At 34.3% G+C, this 20,572-nt stretch overlaps 1 protein-coding gene across 1 annotated transcript in view; it reads right to left on the minus strand.

Annotated features, from left to right (window-relative positions):
- The window catches only part of Csmd3 (CUB and Sushi multiple domains 3), a 942,208-nt gene that overhangs the window by 767,365 nt on the left and 154,271 nt on the right, over window positions 1-20,572 (minus strand).

The raw sequence follows: 20,572 nt of genomic DNA on the forward strand, positions 1-20,572 counted from the left end.
GTAAGAGTTTTTCATCTTTAAATGAAGAAGCAAGTAATATTAAAAGAATTTGTTTCCTAAAGTTACTGAGAAACAATTGATCATTTCATATATTTTCGTTGATTGTAGAATGTCTTTAATTTTAATGTATTTATTCACAGAGATATGATTGAAAAGACAATATGATATAGTTTGCCATTGTAATCTTTCAAAAACAACTGAACAATGTTGATAGGGACATAATTAAAATTAAGCTATATATCATATACGCAGTGTATTTTAATTAAATGGATATTATATACCTCATAAATTCCCAGAAATATATAAGTCCATAATTCAGTGTACATATTTTACTGAATAAATATTCAGTGTACATATTTTACCTGAATAAATGTATTTATATAAAGTTTTATATATACACAGATGTACATTATATATAATATTCAACTACATTTAAATTTTGAGCTATAATTCTGATTTATAAATAAAACTTCATGTCGATTCTATGCTTATGCTGATACTGTATGTTATGAGGGTGTTTACATGCACAACTGTGTTAATATGAGATTATAACAGCAAAGATTGTTTTTTCCTAAATGAATTGAAGTTAACATATTTGACTATACCAGTGTTTAGGTCAATTAAGTTAATAGGTTACAAATTTGCTTGTGCAATAAATTGCATCATGATTTATGTTGCTGCTTTGACCATCTCAGGAACTCCTTTAATATAAGTCATTTGAGGAAATGTTTGTTTGTATAATGACCAATTATAAGTTGATGAAATGGAGCGTTCTCAGAACATCGATGAATATAGAAGAAAATTTGTTTTACTTAACTCCATAATGGACAGGGAGTCACATCTTTTTGTTAATGGGAACAGCATCATTATTATCTTGTATGAATGAAATTGTATTGACATTTTCTGCCTTGTTATGCTGCCTAAATAAATGAATATTTAGCAGCATAATTTATAACCCTGAAGCATAAATACAAGACACATTCTGCTTACTTCACAAACACTTGCAAATTTGATACATAGTTTTAAGCCATTATTTCATAATGTCTCTACTTTTTATTTGTTGTTATTATTTTTAGAGCCTGTATTATAATTACATAAGCCCCCTTCACTATTCTTCCCTACAAATTCCTCACCAAACCTATCTAATGAGAATTAGAGGTCTTGTCTACTCCATGTGCCATATTGCTCTACCTGTTTCCTTACCAAACATTTATGAAAAATGTGCATCAAAATGTACAAAAACGACTCCATGATTTTGAAAAGGAACAAGGACGAGTAAATAGGAAGATTTGGGATGGAAGATGAAATGTTGTAATTACAATATAGCCCACCCCACAAAAATATTAAAAGGATACCCTACAGAATAGTTTCTTCAAAAACTCTAGATGGGCAGGAAGCTGAATGTTTATTTGTAAAACAGTTTACATGAAATTGGTCGTGTTTTGAAGTATTCATTGCTACTTTCTAAACACCAGGAGGTACTAGGCAAGAATTTGCAGCTATAATACTGATCAAAATTACTACCAGCTTCGCTGTCTTGCTTTAATCTATCTTGCGATGAGGAAATCACAAATAAAATAAGAAAATGCTGCATTATATTTCTGTAAATAATAATAGTAACTTAGAAGTAGTAATAATAGTAGTGTTTTTCCTAATTTCCTGCTTGCTAAAGATAAACTACCTCCATGCACTGAAGTACATCAATATATGTGAATCTCTGTATTTTCAAAAGATGAGTTTGATGTTTATAACCATGGTGGAAGTAATGTTATCTAAGCAAATTAGAATAGTCTCAGGAGATTGTTACCAAGGTGGTTATGGCTCGATTTCTTCTAACACTATTAGTCATAATTTCTAAAGTAGATTAAACTTTTATGTATGTAATATATTTTTATATGCATAAAATATGCATGAGCCACAGGTGGGAAAACAAAATATTAAGTATATCTTCAAAGTCTGTGCTGCAGAATGTGAAGAAAATATCAAGTCAGGCAATGGAATTAACTAAGCAATGCAGACATTGGAGAGAAAGAAAAACAAGAATATTTTTAATTTAATTAATTTAATGTTGGATTTTTGACTATTCCAATTATTTAAAAACCTTTTTCTAATTTCTATTAATTAAATGATAAAATTATCTTTTTATGGGATTCTACTATTGTAATATAAATCTGTTTTCAAAGAACACTTATTCCAATACTATTTAACATGCTTATGTTTATGAATTTTTGTTATGAATATATCCATATGTCATGCAGGATGCAAGACACCTAAAATTAGTTACAATTTTAAAGAAAGGCACACAACTAATTTCACTATATTTTCTCTGGTATACTTTTACCGGAAATTAAATTTGTATTTGTTTTTATTCTCTGCAACACTCATTTTTGGTACTAAAAATTAGTGAGCATGTTTATTTTTTTTCCATGAGACCACATAGTTCACTTAAGTTAGTATAAATCCTAGCTTCTCAGAAGCATTGCTATAAAGAAAAAAAAAAATATCACTTTCCAAATCACCAGTAACAGTTGTGTGTAACAAACCTTTTCAGATACCAGTCTCATACTGAGTTCTGCCCTGCTTTTCTTTTTTTTTTTTTTCTGAAATTGCTTATGTTGGGGAGTGAATTACAGAAATAGGATTGCTTATTTCCAAAGAGAAATGAACTGTCGATTGAAGGAGCTGCTGCGTCTACATGGCCAATTTTGAATGTTAAGCAATCAATTAAGTATTAGACTTTACCATGAGATACAGCTCTGCCACTCTCCCTTGCTAAATCACAAACTCCCATTTGCAGTCAAGTGTAACTGACGTCTGGAAGCCTTTTTGTTTCTCTATATGATAGGCACCTCTGCTGTGTGTCTCTTAATTAGATTACTGAGGCATTAGCAATTATATACAGAAAATAGAAGCTAATTTTCTCACAATAATACTTATAATTAATAACTGTATGAGTCCATTGTTTAAAGAGAAATTGTTTATACAACTAAATGACATACACCTTCTAAATTGTTAGTTTCATATTTTATGTTATAATAAAAACATTTTCCAACTTTTAAAAACATCATGTTAAAACACTGGGGTCTAATTAAAATTCACACAATTTCTATTTTTCAATATTTCTATGAGTTTAGTTAATTTTTAATAACTTGATCATGAGCACATTGAGGTTCAGTTGTACACATTGTACAGACAAATCTCTTATCACATGATCATATTAATCATTCTCTTATTTTCTGTCTAATATTGACTTGACAAACTAAGGCTATATATTGAAGATAGAAGTATTTAAAATACGATTAGTATTTACAATAGCTGCCTTTTCCTAGATTGTAGATTCTGCAAATGTGAAGACAGAATATCAATTGTTGTTGTTATTATCGCTGCTGTTGTTTTAAGATACTGTCATTTTAATAAGAGCAGAATATAGCATGGTGTCTATGTATATTTTTTGAGCAAAGATTGTAATGATTAAGATATGTGATTATAGTAAACGGACCACCACAATGTATCTTGGTTTCTGAGCTACACATGGAACCAAGCTAAGCAAGAATCTCAAAAATTCATCACTATTTAAATATATGAATCGAAAGTGCTTTGATGTTAGATTTGTAATCTCTAAAAGTATGAGTCCTAATGGCATAAATTGAAAAATGGGGTAAATAAAAAAAAATTTTAAATGCTATGCAAACAAATTATAACAACAACAGATGCAGATAATGTTCTAAGGAAACAGGATATCCTGCTATAACATGAGCATAAGAGTCATAAACTAACCATTTTCTGTCACTTACAAAAGACTTTGCCTGGTGATCAGGACAAAACATAAGCAAGAAAATAAAACTGTCAGTGACCCGCAACTTGTATCAGTCATCCCTTCTTCCTGCTTTAGTTTTATATGGTTTTTAACTGGTGCTAGAGTGTATAAAAGACAGAACTTTTATGATTGGCAAATTTTATTGAAGCACCTTTTAAGTAATTCACTTATGCTAGGAAATCGTTTGCTGAGTAGCTGACAAAAAGTCATACACATTCCCAAAACATTGGTTTTGAATAGTTAACATGGAGGAAATCCTATCTTTGGTCTCTCACTATCCACCATCTGAAGATGTGAATATTCTGATAGTGACTACATTATGAATGATAAGCTTTAAAGAATCAGAATAGTGTCCTCATATCAAGAGTCACATGGGAACCATTTACCTCTCTCAGCTGATGAAGATGTAGAGAGGAGAATTAGACTACACACTTCAATCTTTTCCTTTCTGTCTGCTTGAAACTTCACATAACAAAGACATTAGAAGATTAGGAAAATTAATATGTAATCTCGAAAATAATCAAAACTGTCTTGAAATAAACTATAAGGGGGTCATTCTGGCAAGGACTTGAAAAGAAAGAAATAGAGCTAAGGATAAGGCCTCTATTTTAAAGATTGAATATTCAGAGTAGAATACTGGTAGAAAGAGGGAGAGTAAAGATTACTTCAATGAAATCTCATGGGATAAGATGAAAAGTATTAGAAATAGAATCATAATAGTAAAAGCAACAAGATCCTGGCACCAAAAAATACATGAATATTTTTGAAATATAATTGAAAAACTGTACATGAGTGGATATAACTTTAGCCATTTAATATTTGATAAAGATGCCATAGGATGCCATCTTTTCTTCACATATAATGAAGAAAGTAGTCCTGTGAAAACTAGGTATCAAAATGGAGAATAATGAAATTTGACACTTGTCTATTCTTCTGCACAAAACTAACTCCTAAAAGATCAAGGATTCAATACAAAATTTGAAACACTGAAAGTGCTAGAAGAATAGGCATCATCATATATAATACAGGTATAGAAGAAGACTTTTTGACTAGGAATTTATTTGCACAAGAATTAAGGTCAAAAATTGTCATTTGAGACCTCATAAAACTAATAAACATCTTAAGAGTGATCTGAACAGTGTTCTCAAAATAAAAAATAAATATGATGAAGAGATCTCTCAAAGATATTCAGCATCCTTAAAAATTGTGAAAATGAAAATAAAAACAATCTTAAGACATCATCTTACCCTAGCCAATAAGACAAATATCAAAAGAGTATCCAAAACAAACTAGTGGGGATTTGAGGAAATGAAAAACTGCTATTCACTGTTGGGATCACAAATGGGCCTAGCCAGTTTTTCTGCCAGTGTAAAGAATTAAAAAAAAAAAAAAAGTGAAGAGGTAATCTACAATTTGACTCTGGTATAGCGCTCCTGGAATATATCCAAAGGATTTGGCATGCTACTCCACAGATTCTTGTTCAGCCATGTTCATTGTTGCACTATTCTCAGTATATAGAAAATCAAAACAATCAATGTCCTTAAACCCAAAATTTTATAATGAAAATATGGGACATATACACTATATATCCTATGCAGATGTAAAGAAAATGTAATCATGAAGTTTTAGAAATAGAAACATAACATATATTGTGTGAGCTACGATCCAGAAAGACAAATGTCACAAATTCTCTTCCATCCCAGGTTTCTAGCTCCAAATCATCTAATGGCAGTATATAGCCTTGAGTAGGTACAAAATCCAGGGAAGTAAAAAGGGGAAATTGGGTATGTTGGGGTAGATAGAGGGAAAATAACAGGATAACAGAGTGCAAGTGATGTGATCAGGAGAAATGGAAAATAGGAGGCTTTTGTTAGGGAAGTAGAGGAAGATTAATACAGAAAAATGAGGAAAAAGGTTAAAATACCAATAAGGGTGGATGAAAAATTTATAAATAATTTCTAAAATTATAATATGTGTATAAACATGTATATAGTATAAAAATAAAATTTTAGCATTTGGTCAGACAATGTTCCTTTCTACACTCCATACAATCTCTACCAGTAACTTCAACATGAAACATGAGATGTCTTTTTTGAGTTGTTTATCAAGATAATCCAAGAGCTTCCCAATCATTATAGGGTATTGCTGTTGTCTTTGGTTACCTATCAGCCATAGGTTATTTCAGTGGAAGGTAAGTCTTGAGGCATAAAGATATCAGGCACTAACAACCAGGACCTGAGGACATGAGATAGATAAGATCTAAAAGGCTTCTCCCTAAACACGAGCTTTTATAATAATAGACAGTAATTTGTAAGCTACCAAAAGAGAGAAGCAACCAATAATCATATAGGATATGATAGCTATGAATGATAACAATAACCAGTATGATATAATAACCCTAAGGATACAGTTGTGACATATATATCTTAGGAGTAAATAACAGGTTTGTAATTGGACCAAGTCCCGCTCAACAAGAGTGAAAAATTTTCCTTCTATAGTGAACTAAGCTCAGGGCTAGTGATATCAAGGATCTTGGAGAAGAATCTCCAATCACCATCTTACTAAACTATTATAATCAAGAACTACATTCTGAGTATGTGTCCTTACACAGAGAGATATCTGTAATTGTCCTGCTTCATTACATTAACTAAACTTTGCATCAAAAGGCACCATTATATAAAACAAGGATCGAAATTGAGATGTGTAAAGTCCAATCCCAACTGATATTTACAAAACGAATTATCCACCTAGGGTTAGAAATTTTAAGAGCCAAAAGAACAGAAAGTTTGTTGTGAGATTGGGCTAACAAATAATGTCGGAAAGCTGTATCCATGAAGTCTCATGATCCGGGTTACTTAAACATAACCTAAAGGAGTATACCAATGGGCATGCTAATATGGAAGGGAAAAGCTCCTGAGACATCAACCACAGATGAAGAATTACAATCAACTATGAATTCTGAGAGAAGGAGGGATTATGAGGGAAAAGCACACAAATTGGTTTTCCAGTAACTAAGGTTCAGCCTAGAAAAACATATACATATAAATCACATTACATAGACTAACAGGGTTGCAGAGATATAGATTTATATACATTTATTTAACAACAATTAAAGAAAACAGGCCATAATTTGAAAGACAGAAAATGGAATTTATATGAGAGAAGCTGGACGGAGGAAACAAACAGGGTAAAGAACAAAATTAAACTGTAACATACAAAATATAATTAAAATAAATGCATACTAAACAGAGAAAAGTAAACTAGAACAATGACCATTATTTTTAATATGATATACTATATTTTTATTTCTCTCCATATTTATTAGATTCCCAGTTTGCTGAATGCAGAAAAGTGACATTTAACTCAGATTCAACACCACAAAAATAACTAGATATATTACTTATGTTCATAAGAATAATTGTACAGCTTTATGCAGGATTTCACCATACACAAAATATATATGTTTTGAAATAAGAATGGTAGATAGAATATTCCTTAGTTGTGAGGAAAGTGGGAACAAGTAAGATTCCATCCAGAATTCCCCAGGCAGTGACAGAGGTAGTTTACAACCCCTTTCTCTGATCTTCCTTCCCAATCCTCTTCCGGTTACCTCTTTACTCAGCCACGTTGGTAGAAGAGACCTATTTCACTTTGTAGCAGACCTGGACTGTCTGGAGACCAGAGTTGTACTAAGGGGAAGCTGAAAGTCTTCCACTCACATCAGGTTCTGCTGTACATATATCAGCTTAAACCCTTTCAACTTCTTTAATCAAGATTCTTTTTCTCCCATAAACTTTTCCACTGGGTTAGTTCTCTACATTTCAGAGCATGGGATTAGGCGAATAAGGATAAAAAATTCAAAGAGCTTAGAAATATTTAATAATGAGCTCTAGTTTTCTGGCTTAGGATATTGGAAGATGGTAGAGGAATTCAAGAGCTTTTCAAAATCCTTAATTGGTGTAGCATTTGTTCATAATGTGGTGTGACAGAACATAGACATAAAAAATTTCAGTCGTAGTGGGAAGACTTAATGTGCATGTCCACTTTGACATGGCAACGAGGGACATCTCTCCAGATTTCTACACTTTACAAATGCAGGCTTTCTTCTTCATACAGTAATGCATTCTGTCAAATTCCATTTTAAATTCTACTAATAGAAACCTCATTACTCCAGATTTTCACTTTTAGAGACTTGTCCGAGACTATCCAACATTCTTTGTAAGTCTCCCCGCTTCTCTGTATTAATTACTAGGTGTTTAGTGGCTTCTATTCCGTCAAGGAACAAATACAGCAGGATAACCAGTTGCCAAATGAGAGCTCAGATCATAGGCTTCTGACAGCAGCAAACTTTAATGTAAATACTATTAGATCTGGGGCATCCAACATTATCAAAAGGCTTGTTCCTGTAGGTCTCTCTTCCATTATCTGATGATTGAAAAATGAACCATTAGCTTCTGTTTCTCTCCATATAGCAAAAATTTCCCAGAAATATTACTGAAGATGATGATAACTTTCTGTGCCTACTTATTTTTTGTTCTCTTCCCCCTTGTGTTGATGTCAGCAAATGCACCTTCCTTGAACATGCTATATCTGTAATTCTCATTTATTTTTTGCAGCATCAGTTTTCATTTCCGTATATGGGTTTTTTTGTTTTGTTTTGTTTTGTTCTGTTTGTTTGTTTTATTTTCATTATTAATATTGTTTTTCTACAGCCCAGTCTTTGCCCATCTCCTGGTCTGCCCTCTCACTGTTCCTCATTGCATTCCTCCTGCCTCTCTCTCCAAGATGATACCCCTCTCCCCAGCCTGGCCTCCCCATTCTTGGGGCCTCAAGTCTCTCCAGGGCTAGGCACATCTCCCACTGAGTCCAGGCTAGTCAGTCATCTCCTGTATAGTTGTCAGGTGCCTAGGACCATCTTGTGTATGCTATCTGGTTTAAGGGTGCAGTGTCTGAGAGATCTCAGAGATCCATGTTAGTTGAGACTGCTGGTCTTCCTATGGGGACACTTTCCTCCTCAGCTTCTTCCAACATTTCCCACAGCAATCCCTGACTTCATTCCAATGGTTGGGTAGAAAAATTTTATAGATAATTTTGGTTTTTTGTCATCTTAAATTGGCAGTCATTGTTTTATTTATTTTTATGAAATCCTACTTTACGTTGTAGAATTTGAGAATAATTGGAACCATGTGAATCTGGTAATCTATTGTGTAGGAGAACTGTATTATTTAAACTAAAAAAAAAAAAAAAACATATGAACAGAATTAACCATCCTTTCCATTTTCTGATTTACTGTTTAGAAACAGGTAATCAACTAGGAAGTGCAAATTTTTTAATTTGATATTTTACTTATATACATTTCAGATGTTATCCCCTTTCCCCATGCCCCCATTAATCCCCTATCCCATCCCATCCCTCCTCCTCCTTTTTTGCTTTTATACCATTTAAATTACATGCAAGTATTAAGGTCAGTTCTAGGTTAAGGAACTAGCAATACAGTAGGTGCAAATAGTCAAGGAAACAAGCAAGACAATAACACAAATACTCAAAGAAATTGCAGGACCAATAAACATGATCACTCATGATCATGTGATCACTTATGTGATTATAATTCCAAGGCTTATCAGGATGACCAAATATCTGAGCCTACTTTCCTTTCCTAACCCAAAGTCATTTGAATGCCTGAAGCCTACATTTTGTTCTAGCTTAAGATTTGGATTCTTAGAAGGAGTAACACTTCTTTGTTCTAGCCTAAGATGTAGCTTTCTGCCTGAAATTACTTCTTTGTTCTAGCCTAATGTCAGTTTCCTGCCTGCAATTCATTTCCTTGTCCTTGTCCTATGTCAAATTCCTTCCAAGCAGCCCATTTTCCTGTCTTGGGCCAATGTCAGATTCCTGTCAGGAAGCCCAAATAACTCTCAACATCTCCCTCTTTTTTATTGAATAAACCAGACTGAGCATGTCTTCAGTCACTCAGACAAGAATGCTTTCCTTACCCGTAGTGGAATATGCATTATCAAAAGCAATGCACTTCTGTCTTAGTTTGGTAAGGCTCTGTGCAGAATCTTACCAGTCCTTGACTTGCCAGACTGTTAAATTAATAACTGTGTCTGGGGATCTAATTTCAATTTCAAGTCATATACTTTGGCTGTCAACCTGTTGATGTAGTTAGAAACAAGCTTTGACACGATGGGAAGGAATAAAAGTATTCCCAGGACAAATGGGGCTAGCATGATCAAGCTATATGTACTGTTCCTGAGGTTTGACCAAAATGGAAATATTGACCTCAGGTTATAGATAATGCAATTTTTATAACTAAATTCTTTTTTAAGTGATGTTGAATTGAAGAGTTCTGCAGGTTTGTATACATACATGAATTATTTCTTAGAAAGTTATAGTCTCTCTTATTCTTATCATCCTTAGTGATTCTTTGATTTGTATCTTAGCATAGGTACAAGTTATTTTACTGTTTCTAACCTTTTCTTCTAAAAGTAGATAAAAACTAGTAACTCAACTGAATTTATTTCTCTTACCTCCCGGATAGGACACATAGATCTTTAAAGTAAGATATATTTTAAATAGTAGTAGCTATAAATCTGAGACTTCACCTGATCTCAAAGGACTCTATTACCAGTTTCAAACATACAGAAACAGGTCTCCTAGTTCTCTTAGGCTTTTGGCTGATTTTCTTTATCATGTCTCTTTCTGGCTCAGTGTGACAAAAGTAGTATCATACCAGCATCTTTGTTTTCTTCATATCCATTGTACTTTATTCATCATGGAGATGACAAGAATATTATGCATAGAAATTAACCAGGTCTTATGTAATATCTTTCATAGCATTATAACATTATTTGAAATAAAGTCATATTCTTATCATGGAGTGTGTATGTGTATGTGTGTGCATGTATGGATGTGTATGTGTACTAATGTTTGTAGGTATGTATGCAAGTGTGTGTCCATAAATATGTTGGCCAGAGGATAACCTTGTAGGCCATTTTTTTCCTCAAGCAAGATCCAAATTGTATTTTTAGTACAACAATCTATTACTGATCCTGAGTCTTGCTGCATGCACTAGTCTAACTAGCTAGTGAGCCTCAGGGATATGGAATTACAAGCATGTACTACTATATTTCCTGTTTGACGGTGCTGGGCATAAAATTTATGTTTATGTCCTTATGTCTATGTGGCAAGTGATTTAATGACTGAAATAGCACCTTAGCCCCTTGCCATGTTCTTAAGTACTACCAATTCATATATTTTCAGTAAATTCAATCTACAAACCTTATGTTTTCTTTTTTACTTTTTTAATGACTGAGAAATTTCTACTTTTATACAATGTATTTACACTCAACTTTACTCCCATTTCCACTCATTCAATTCCTTGATCATGCTTTCTACCACTTTTCGCTGCCAATTTCATATAGCCTCTATTGAAACCCACTGAGTCAACTTACTCTAACGATATATCCATGGATATTAGGCCATCCACTAGAGCATGAGCAGCCTATTAAGAGTCCTCATAAATGATGAACACAATTCTTTCATAGCAGCCACCAGTTGCTAAGGTATCTCTAACATTTCCTACCCCCTAGCTACAGATTTGGCTGGCTTCATATATGCACATCTTGTAAATGTAGCCACAATAGCCATGAGTCAGGTCATGTTAGGAAAACCCTGTTTTTCAGCAATCACTCACTTTTTCTGGCTCTTACAATTTTCCTGTCTTTCCTCCACAATAATCCTTGAGCCTTTGGCAAAGGTGTGACAGGGAATTAGTAAGGGTTGAGCTTTCCAAAATTCATAGTCTCTGCATATTACCTAGTGGTGAATATATATTAAACACTACTGAAAAAAAATCTCCTCTGAGGATTGAAAATGTCACTAGTTTGTAAATATAATGATAAGTATTTAGAGGGCTGTTTAACCTCTGTCAAAAGAGCAGAATGCCCATAGTAGCTTCTCTCCTAGAGTCTATGTTCTACACAGCCCTGGGTTTTTGGCTCAGTAATAGTATCTGACATGCATTCTCACTTGAAAACTGAGCTGTATAACAAAGGAGAACTAGAGAGTTTCAGGTAGATAAGGAAAGCAAAAATTACGTTCCTGAGCTAGAGGCTTCTAGTTCTGGAAAACATTTTTTTCTTAAAAAGAATTTGCAGAAAAACAGGCAAGCACATTTTGAAACAGAGGAAAAGGAGGTTGGGAGACTTAGGAGCACAATAAAACACCCAACCTAGCATTCGTTTGATGTAGTTTTAGACTAAGGCCTCTCCCATTGTAAAAGAATAAAGGTTTCCTTTTCTTGTGACCTGTTCTTCATTCCTGGTAATTCAGTTATTTGTACTTGCTAGAAAACAAGCACGATGATGATGATGATACATATATATCTCCACTAGCAGCTCTGATACCATGTGTGTTTTGAGCTATCTTAGAATCAGGTGATTCCAAGCATGGATAGTACATAAGTAGTAGGAATATGTAAAAGGGTAAAATATAATAGGAATAACTAACTGTATTAGGAAATGGAAGAGCAAGAAAAAGGAACAATATGGGAAGAGTAACTAACACTAAATATCTTCTCAGTGCCATGCAGGACACACACAGGCACAGACACACACAGATACACCACACACACACACACACACACACACACACACACACACACACACCACACACACACACACACACACACACACACACACACACATATATATATATATATATATATATATATATATATATATATATATATATGGGGAACTGTTCTTTCACAGAGTCTCAAAGACCACAAAACAGTACAGATAATTACAGTTGCTCTTGGTTATATCATAATGTGGTGGTAAGTACCTATTTTGGGTTTTTTGGGTTTTTTTGTTGGTTTTTGTTGTTGGTGGTGGTTGGGTTTTTTTGTTGGTTTTTTTTTTTTTTTTCATTTTTGTTTTTGTTTTTCAAGACAGGGTTTCTCTGTGTAGCCCTGGATGTCCTGGAAATAACTTTGTAGACCAGGTTGGCCTCGAACTCAGAAATCCACCTGCTTCTGCCTCCCAAGTGCTGGGATTAAAGGAATGCGCCACCACGGCCCGGCTCAAGTACCTATTTTGGAAGAACCATTTACTTGCATCACAGAGAATAGAAAATTAATGCTGGTAATGATGAAGATTCATCATTACCATGTAGCTTTCATAATGCTAGAAGATGGTGTACATGCTCCTTGGAGAGAAAATTAATCAACAGTCTTACACATCTGTAAACTTGACGAGCTAGACTAACCAACCACTGGCCTGCCAAGATGTGCCCACCGGTATTATAGTGTAAGAATGTGATGGATCAATCAATAATTGTTTTACTGAAACTTGTTATTGTTATTCACTTATGTTTAACAAAGTTTCTCTCAATTTTAGTGTCTTGATCAGTCCTTCTTGCTTTTTCCTTAATGTATTTTCAAGATTTAATATAAGTCATCATGCCTCTTGACAAGGTCATCCTTGACAAATAATTTTTCATGTAAAATAAAGGAATAATTTTTCATGTAAAAAAAATGTTCATTTCTATCACAATATCTTATCACATTTTTTCCAATCAATCTACCATAATCTAGTAATGTATTTTATTTAATATACATTGTTTTATCATTTACCATTGATGTATAAACTCCATGGGGAACAAGAATATTGACGCCTAAGTATTAAAAAAATCATGATTTATCTTATGGCTCTAGAACAACATTAATATTATATATACATATGTATATATATATGTATATATATATATACATATATACATATATATATACATATATATACATATATATAAACAATATATTATTTAATTTTTTTGATTTCTCAACATGCTTATAAAATTTAAATGTTACCAGATGTTATACTTAACAGAGGGTGCCCTAGAACAATAAAATCTAGTCTTTCTTGTATTAATCACCTGGAACTTCTGGATCGGTTTCTGGCTTTTCAAATCATTCTTATTTGATTGTGAAAGTTTATTGACTCAAATTTTACCAGCAGTTTCTTAGTTACTATTTTTTTGTCCTGTAGTTATTACAGGAATCTTATTTTTGGTGGTGCAAAGAGTTTTCTCTGAAGTGTTGACACAATTTACTTGTTACTCCCTCTGGCAAAATTGTCCCAGCAGGGGATGGAGATGGTACTGTCAGCCTCCTACATTTCATTTCTCCTTGCCATCCATACCAGTTAAATGACAGGTTCACTGCTGCTGCTTGTTTCTCATTTTCTGCTACAAAATAGAGTAGTAAGAAGATAATAGATAGGGAGAAAAAAAGAAACAAATCCTTGTCCAGGAGAGGTCCCATGAGAAACACCAAATATTAGGCAACTGACAGTATAATTGGAAGAATTCTACAGTGCCTGCTTGCTTAAATGTTGGTGTCTCCTCAGTCTGTTTCAGAAATCTATATTTTTAAGTCTCAGATTTTTGAGGAACACTTTTATCCCATTGAAAATCAGAAGAAATTATATTGCTGCAAAATTTTGGAAATGATGATGAATAATTGTTCTATACTAATATATGCTATTCCAGGTTATTAAAAGACATAATCAAAATGGCTAAAGATGCCAATTTCTCAAATTTGGATCAATATACAGTGTCTAAAATATGTCGAAATATCACCTTGTAAGCTACATTCATGCAAATTCTTTAGACATTAAGTTAAGTTGAAAAATGAAAGAGATCATCAAATTAAATATAGAAATAGCTTTAAGAAAAGAGCTGAATAAAATAAGAAAAATGCTTTTCTTATTTCAAGGGAAAGAGAACTGAGAGAAAGAACAGCTAAAAAAATTGTTTAATGTATCAAATTAAAAGAAAGTCATTTAATGACAACTGAAATCACCAAGCACACTATAGCTAACTATTTTAAAAGTGAGAAAGGCTCCAGAAAAAGGCACATACCTAACAGGAAAAGATGACAAATAAAAAAGAAAATAAAAGGTATTACAGAGAACCATAAACATATAAAATAACTGACATCTTCTGTGAGTTTTCCTAAGGTCCTTCAGACTAGATCAAAGCCCACAATGTAATAAATATAAGTATTGTTGCAAATTTTTAGCCAGAGTGTATTTTTTTGTATTTTTATTAGAATTAAACATTACATTTGTAATTTGTACATCAAATTTGTTCTATTAGTAGATTATAATAAAGCCAATGACTTATGAAACTATAATATTTTTATTGATTTCTTATATGCTTGCAATTTTGTGTTGGTAAATGGATATTAAAGCAGATAATTTAAATGTTCATTTCTTACTTAATAATTTACATAATCTATTCAAAGAGCTACCTAAGCAAAATACTTTTACTAATATTTTTAATGAATAAATTGAGAAAATGCTCATCTTAAATTATAATATAAAGGCTGAGGTCATAGCTCAGACTGTAAAAAAGTTGCCTTGAAATAATGAAGACCTGTGTTTTACTCTAGAGCAATCATGTGAGAAGCAAGGTATCAGTCATCTAGATTTGTTTTGCAAACTCATTCCTGCAGGGTAGAGACAGATATACATACATACTTGGGCTTTCTGACCTCTTGGGTTACTGTATAGGAGCACTCTAAACCAATGAGAGGACTTGCCTCAGCGCCTCAGAGCAGTAAGCAAATAGTGACTTTAGAATCCCAACTAAGATTGTCTTCTGCTGGTTGGTTGGTATTGTGCCACCGAGCATCCACCTCTGGATAGGTCAGACTCTGACAGACCTCTAAGGAGACAGCTATATCAGGCTCCTGTCAGCATGCACTTCCTGGCATCCACATCAGTGTCTACCTTTGGTGACTGCACATGAGATGAACATTCAGGTGGAACAGTCTCCAGATGGTCCCTCCTTCAGTTTCTATCCCACACTTTGTCTCCATATTTGTTCCCTTGAATATTTTGTTACTCCTTCTATAAGAAGGACCGAAGCATCCACACTTAGTCTTCCTTTTTCATAAGCTTCCTGTGGTCTGTGAATTGCATCTTGGGTATTTTGAGCTTCTGGGCTAATATCCAATTATCAGTGAGTCAATACTGTGTGAGTTCTTTTGTAATTGGGTTGCCCCAGGGTCAAAACCACCAGCCTGGGAGCACATAAGGAGAGACCCATGGCTCAAGCTGTATATGTTAGGGGAGAATGGCCTTGTTGGGCATAAGTAGGAGAGGAGAACCTTGGTCCCATGAAGGCTGAACTCCTAGTGGAGGGGAATTTGAGGTTGGGGGGTGGGAGTAGGCAGGTGGGTGGGAGCACTTCCTCATAGAAGCAGGAGGAGTGGGAATAGTATAAGGATTCCTGGGTGGGTGGGGGGAATGGAATAAAGGTATAACATCTGAAATGTAAATAAAATATCCAATTAAAAAATAACAAAAATAAAGATAAAAACTAAAAATTAAAAACAAAAAACAAAAAAGTTTGTCACTTGCTTTCCACATGCATATGCAAACATGCACATAAACAGATACTTTTACCTTCAGAGACATGCATATACACATAAAGAGACAAAGTTTATAATCTAAAATATATTCTAGACACACCCTACAAAGTGAGTTTAAGGGAATCAGCTTATAGTGGATTAATTTTGTTTGTTTGTTTGTTTGTATTAAAGCTCCTCAATATAGCAGGAACTGACTAATTCATAGGTTCAAAAATAGTTCAGCGCTAGGATTAAAAGATGGCAGTGTTATCAGTTCTCAAGAAGATAACTATATCAACCTATTTGATTTCCAGGAATGTTATGTTAAGGCAGTGTAGGGAAAGGAAGAGATAGAGGTGTGAATCACAATATATTCCAGTATTTAATACTTATGGCACTCATGGATCATGGCCACCTATGGATACCTGTAAGAGTGGAACCTACAATATTTAACTCTATGTGAATGAAGAAATGTTGATTCCCCCATTATCCTTGTGACTATCTAAGTGGAAGTTAATAATTTCTGAGTATTTTAGTCAGTGGTGTAAATATAGATAGGTCCAGTAACTTAACACCTACCAATGAGTACATTAGCAACTCTAACAAATTTCAGTGGTTTAGAAAAGGAGATTTACTAGGAAAAAGAAGGAATTCAGTGAGAGAGGGAGAGCGTTAGAAGCACTGGGGAAATAAAAGAACCTAAGGTTCAATATATATTTAATTTAATTTTTTATGTGTGCATTTTATTTTTTTTTTGTCTGAAGTATCTCTTTTTTATTAGATATTATCTTTATTTACATTTCAAATGTTATCCCCTTTCCTGGTTTTCCCCCAGGAATTCCTCCTTTCCCCCTCCCTGGGTTCTATTAGTGAGTTCTATCCACTCCTGACACCCTGCCCTGGCATTCCCCAACATTGGGGCATCGAGCCTTTACAGGACCAAGGGCTTCTCCCATTGATGACCTACTAGGCCATCCTCTGCTACAAATGCAGCATGAGCCATGATTTCCTCCATGTGTATTCTTTAGTTTGTGGTTTAGTCCCTGGGAGCTCTGGGGAGTCTAGTTGGTTGGTATTATTTTTCTTCCTATCTGGTTGCACACCCTTTCAGCTCCTTCAGTTCTTTCTCTAACTCCTCTATTAGGAACCCTATGCTTAGTCCAATGGTTGGCTGTGAGCATCCAACTCTGTATTTGTCAGGCTCTGGAAGAGCATCGCGGGAGACAGCTAGATCAGGCTCCTGTCAGCATGTACTTTTTGGCATCCACAATAGTGTCTAAATTTGGTGACTGTATATGGGATGGATCCCCAGGTGGTGCAGTCTCTGGATGGCCTTTGCTTCAGTCTCTGCTCCACACTTTGTCTCCATATTTGCTCCTGTGAGTATTTTGTTCCCTCTTCTGTGTAGGACCAAAGCACCTTCACTTTGGTCTTCCTTCTTGAGCTTCATGTGGTCTGTGAGCTGTATCTTGGGTATTCCGAGCTTTTGTGTTAGAATCCACTTATTAGTGAGTGCATACCATGTGTGTTCTTTTGTGATTGAGTTACCTCATTCAGGATGATATTTTCTAACGCCATCTATTTGCCTAAAACATTGATTTTTATAACTGAGTAGTACCCCATTGTGTAAATTTTCTATATCCATTTCCCTGTTTAAGGACATTTGGGTTCTTTTCAGGTTTGGGCTACTATAAATAAGGCTTCTATGAACATAGAGGAGCATGTGTCCTTGTTATAGGAGTTGTACAGCTGGGTCCTCAAGTGTTAAATAAAGGAAATAGAAGTGTGTACAAAAAGATATAAAAAATGCAGTCTTGAAAATTCAGCATTGTCAACAGTGGCCACCAAGAATATGAATCTTCCTTCCCTTACCTCCACCTTTGCACAGTAGAAACTCATACCAAAACTTGCTGTATCCGAAACACATTTATCAAAATCTGTAGCTAATCAGTGGCCCAGTTTTAAACTTTGGGTTGCCTGTGGTTCATGCAAGATGCTGCCACCCAGAATTTATCTGGGTCACCTTTTTAGATAGAATGTGCACAGGGAATGCAAACTAATCTTTATGGAGCCCAAGGCCAATTATACTGAGAAAGGAAACCCAAAGCCAAATGTAAATGTGTTCTGGAGAACCGGCCCTTGTGTATAATGTTTCCTGTTGGCATGATGAATGAAACTTTGGCTGCGCGGTCATGTTAAAAATGAACAGGGATAAAGAACACCCACAATTACATTTGGATTCTCAGAAGCAGCAATGCTGCAGTTTTTTTTTTTTCTAAATGGTTAATTTTAGCATTCATCCAAATGTCAGTGAGCCAGTTAGTGAGGTGAAACTACACTTTAAATGATGTCCAAAGGCTTTTTTTATACAGTGTTAACATTTGCATAAAGCCAGCCATTCTCTCTGCCTTATGTTTCCAAATCAATTTAGCTTTGTGTGCTAATATTTTACTAGAGCCCTGGAGATAAAGAGGCATGCAGGTCAGCCATGTGTGCTGCTTAATCCCCAAAGGAAGGCTTCACACTAACAGGCAAAAGATTGACACCAGACAAGATTAGCAAAAGAATTAGTTATGCACAATCGACTGTGTTAAATATTGGGAAGGGAGTGTGCATCTGCTAGTCTTATGCTTCAAGAAAAGCCTGTCTGTTTGCAGTGTTAATACCTCCAGCGTTTTACTATGTGCATCCGAGTATACTATTCTTTAATGTGATAGATTTATTAGATGTAACTATCATTATTACAGTACATGCTAGTAATAAGGTGAGCATGTAAGCATACAATGATCCTTGCTGTTTAACTTCAAATTTCAAAAGAAAAATGTAAGTTAAGCCTCTATCTCAATCTCTCAGTATGTAATTAAATCAGTTTATGGTCTAATCTTGAAAATGACAGATGGTACTGAAAATTTCCAATCTAATCAAATAACAAGCAAAAGTATTCAAATGGTAAATATTGTCCTTAAAAGATTTATTATCTGAAAATGCTGATTTAAAAAATGGCATGGACTTGTTACTCAATTTGTAGTCCCAGGCCATGGAGAACTGAAGAAAAGAGAAGAAGGCCACTCTAGTGTAGGCTGCATGGTAAGTGCCAGGCTTACTGTGGCTACAGAAGACACATTATAAAGCAGTATAGAATTTTTTTATTATTAGAGTTAGTCAAAACCTTACAAAATGTAGAGATAATTAAAGCTCCAGTTTGGAGGAGAAGATGAAATTATTCAAAAATTTAAAGAGCATTTTAAACACACAATTTTTTTTTTTTACCTTAAAAACACAATTACAGCCAGACCTTATGTAGAGAAAAAGGCCAAATTAGAGGTCTCTATTTGTTCACTCAGGGAGCCCCACAAAAAAAGGAAGAGATGATGGTAAGATTCAAAGGGGACTGAGGACATTAAGAGAACACCATCCACTGAATCCACTAATCAAGGCTCAAATGGACTGAAAGAAACTGAAGCATCAAGCCCAGAGTCTGCATGGGTCTGAATCAGATCAGGTCCTCTTTGTGTATCTCAGGACTGATAGCTTGGTGTTTCTGTGGGACTCCTAACAGTAAGAGTGAGGGTGTCCCTGACTTTTCCTTGATCTTAGGAGTATTTTTCTCTTATTGGATTGCCTTGTCTTATAGTAAATTGTGTCATATTTTGCCATCTTTTGGAGGCTTTCTCTTTTCTAAAGGGAAATAGAGAGAGAGAGTGAATCTGGCAAGAGAGGTGGTGGTAGGGAGCTATCAGGAAAGGTGGGAGAGAAACCTGTAGTCAAGATACTAAATAAGAAGAGAATTTATTTTAATATTTAAAAAGAAGGAAAACAAAAGACAAAAGAAGTATAAGAATTCAATGTCATTATTACTTTTCCATATATTTCTAATGCCATCTGATATTTCAAATTTGAACCCTCATTATTTGTTAATTTGTGCTACTATTAAAACATAATAAATGACAGGTAATGAAATTATACAAAGAGAGATTAGTCATTTTGTGCTTACTTCATCTCTTTCCATTCTTAGATCCACAAGGAAGCAAATCATTCCAGCAGAGATACTTATGCCAATTATGTGATTTCCTTCTTGAGACATCATTTCCTTCTCCACTTGAAGTCTACAGGCATCAAATTAATTGCAGCATCCACTGGCTCTAGCAGCATCATTGATTGAGTATATACCCTACACGTATGTTAGAAATTGTATTCTCACTTTCTAGTTTTAGTCTTATCCACATATTATTTCATACTTTAGTGAACCCTGCTATACCACAGTAAATTCTGTTTTAAAATGAAGATTCAGCTAAATTGTGTAACAATGTGTGATTTCCAACATATTGTCTTACTCC

This window comes from Arvicanthis niloticus, chromosome 13, assembly GCF_011762505.2.
Source record: "Arvicanthis niloticus isolate mArvNil1 chromosome 13, mArvNil1.pat.X, whole genome shotgun sequence".
NCBI lineage: Eukaryota > Metazoa > Chordata > Mammalia > Rodentia > Muridae > Arvicanthis > Arvicanthis niloticus.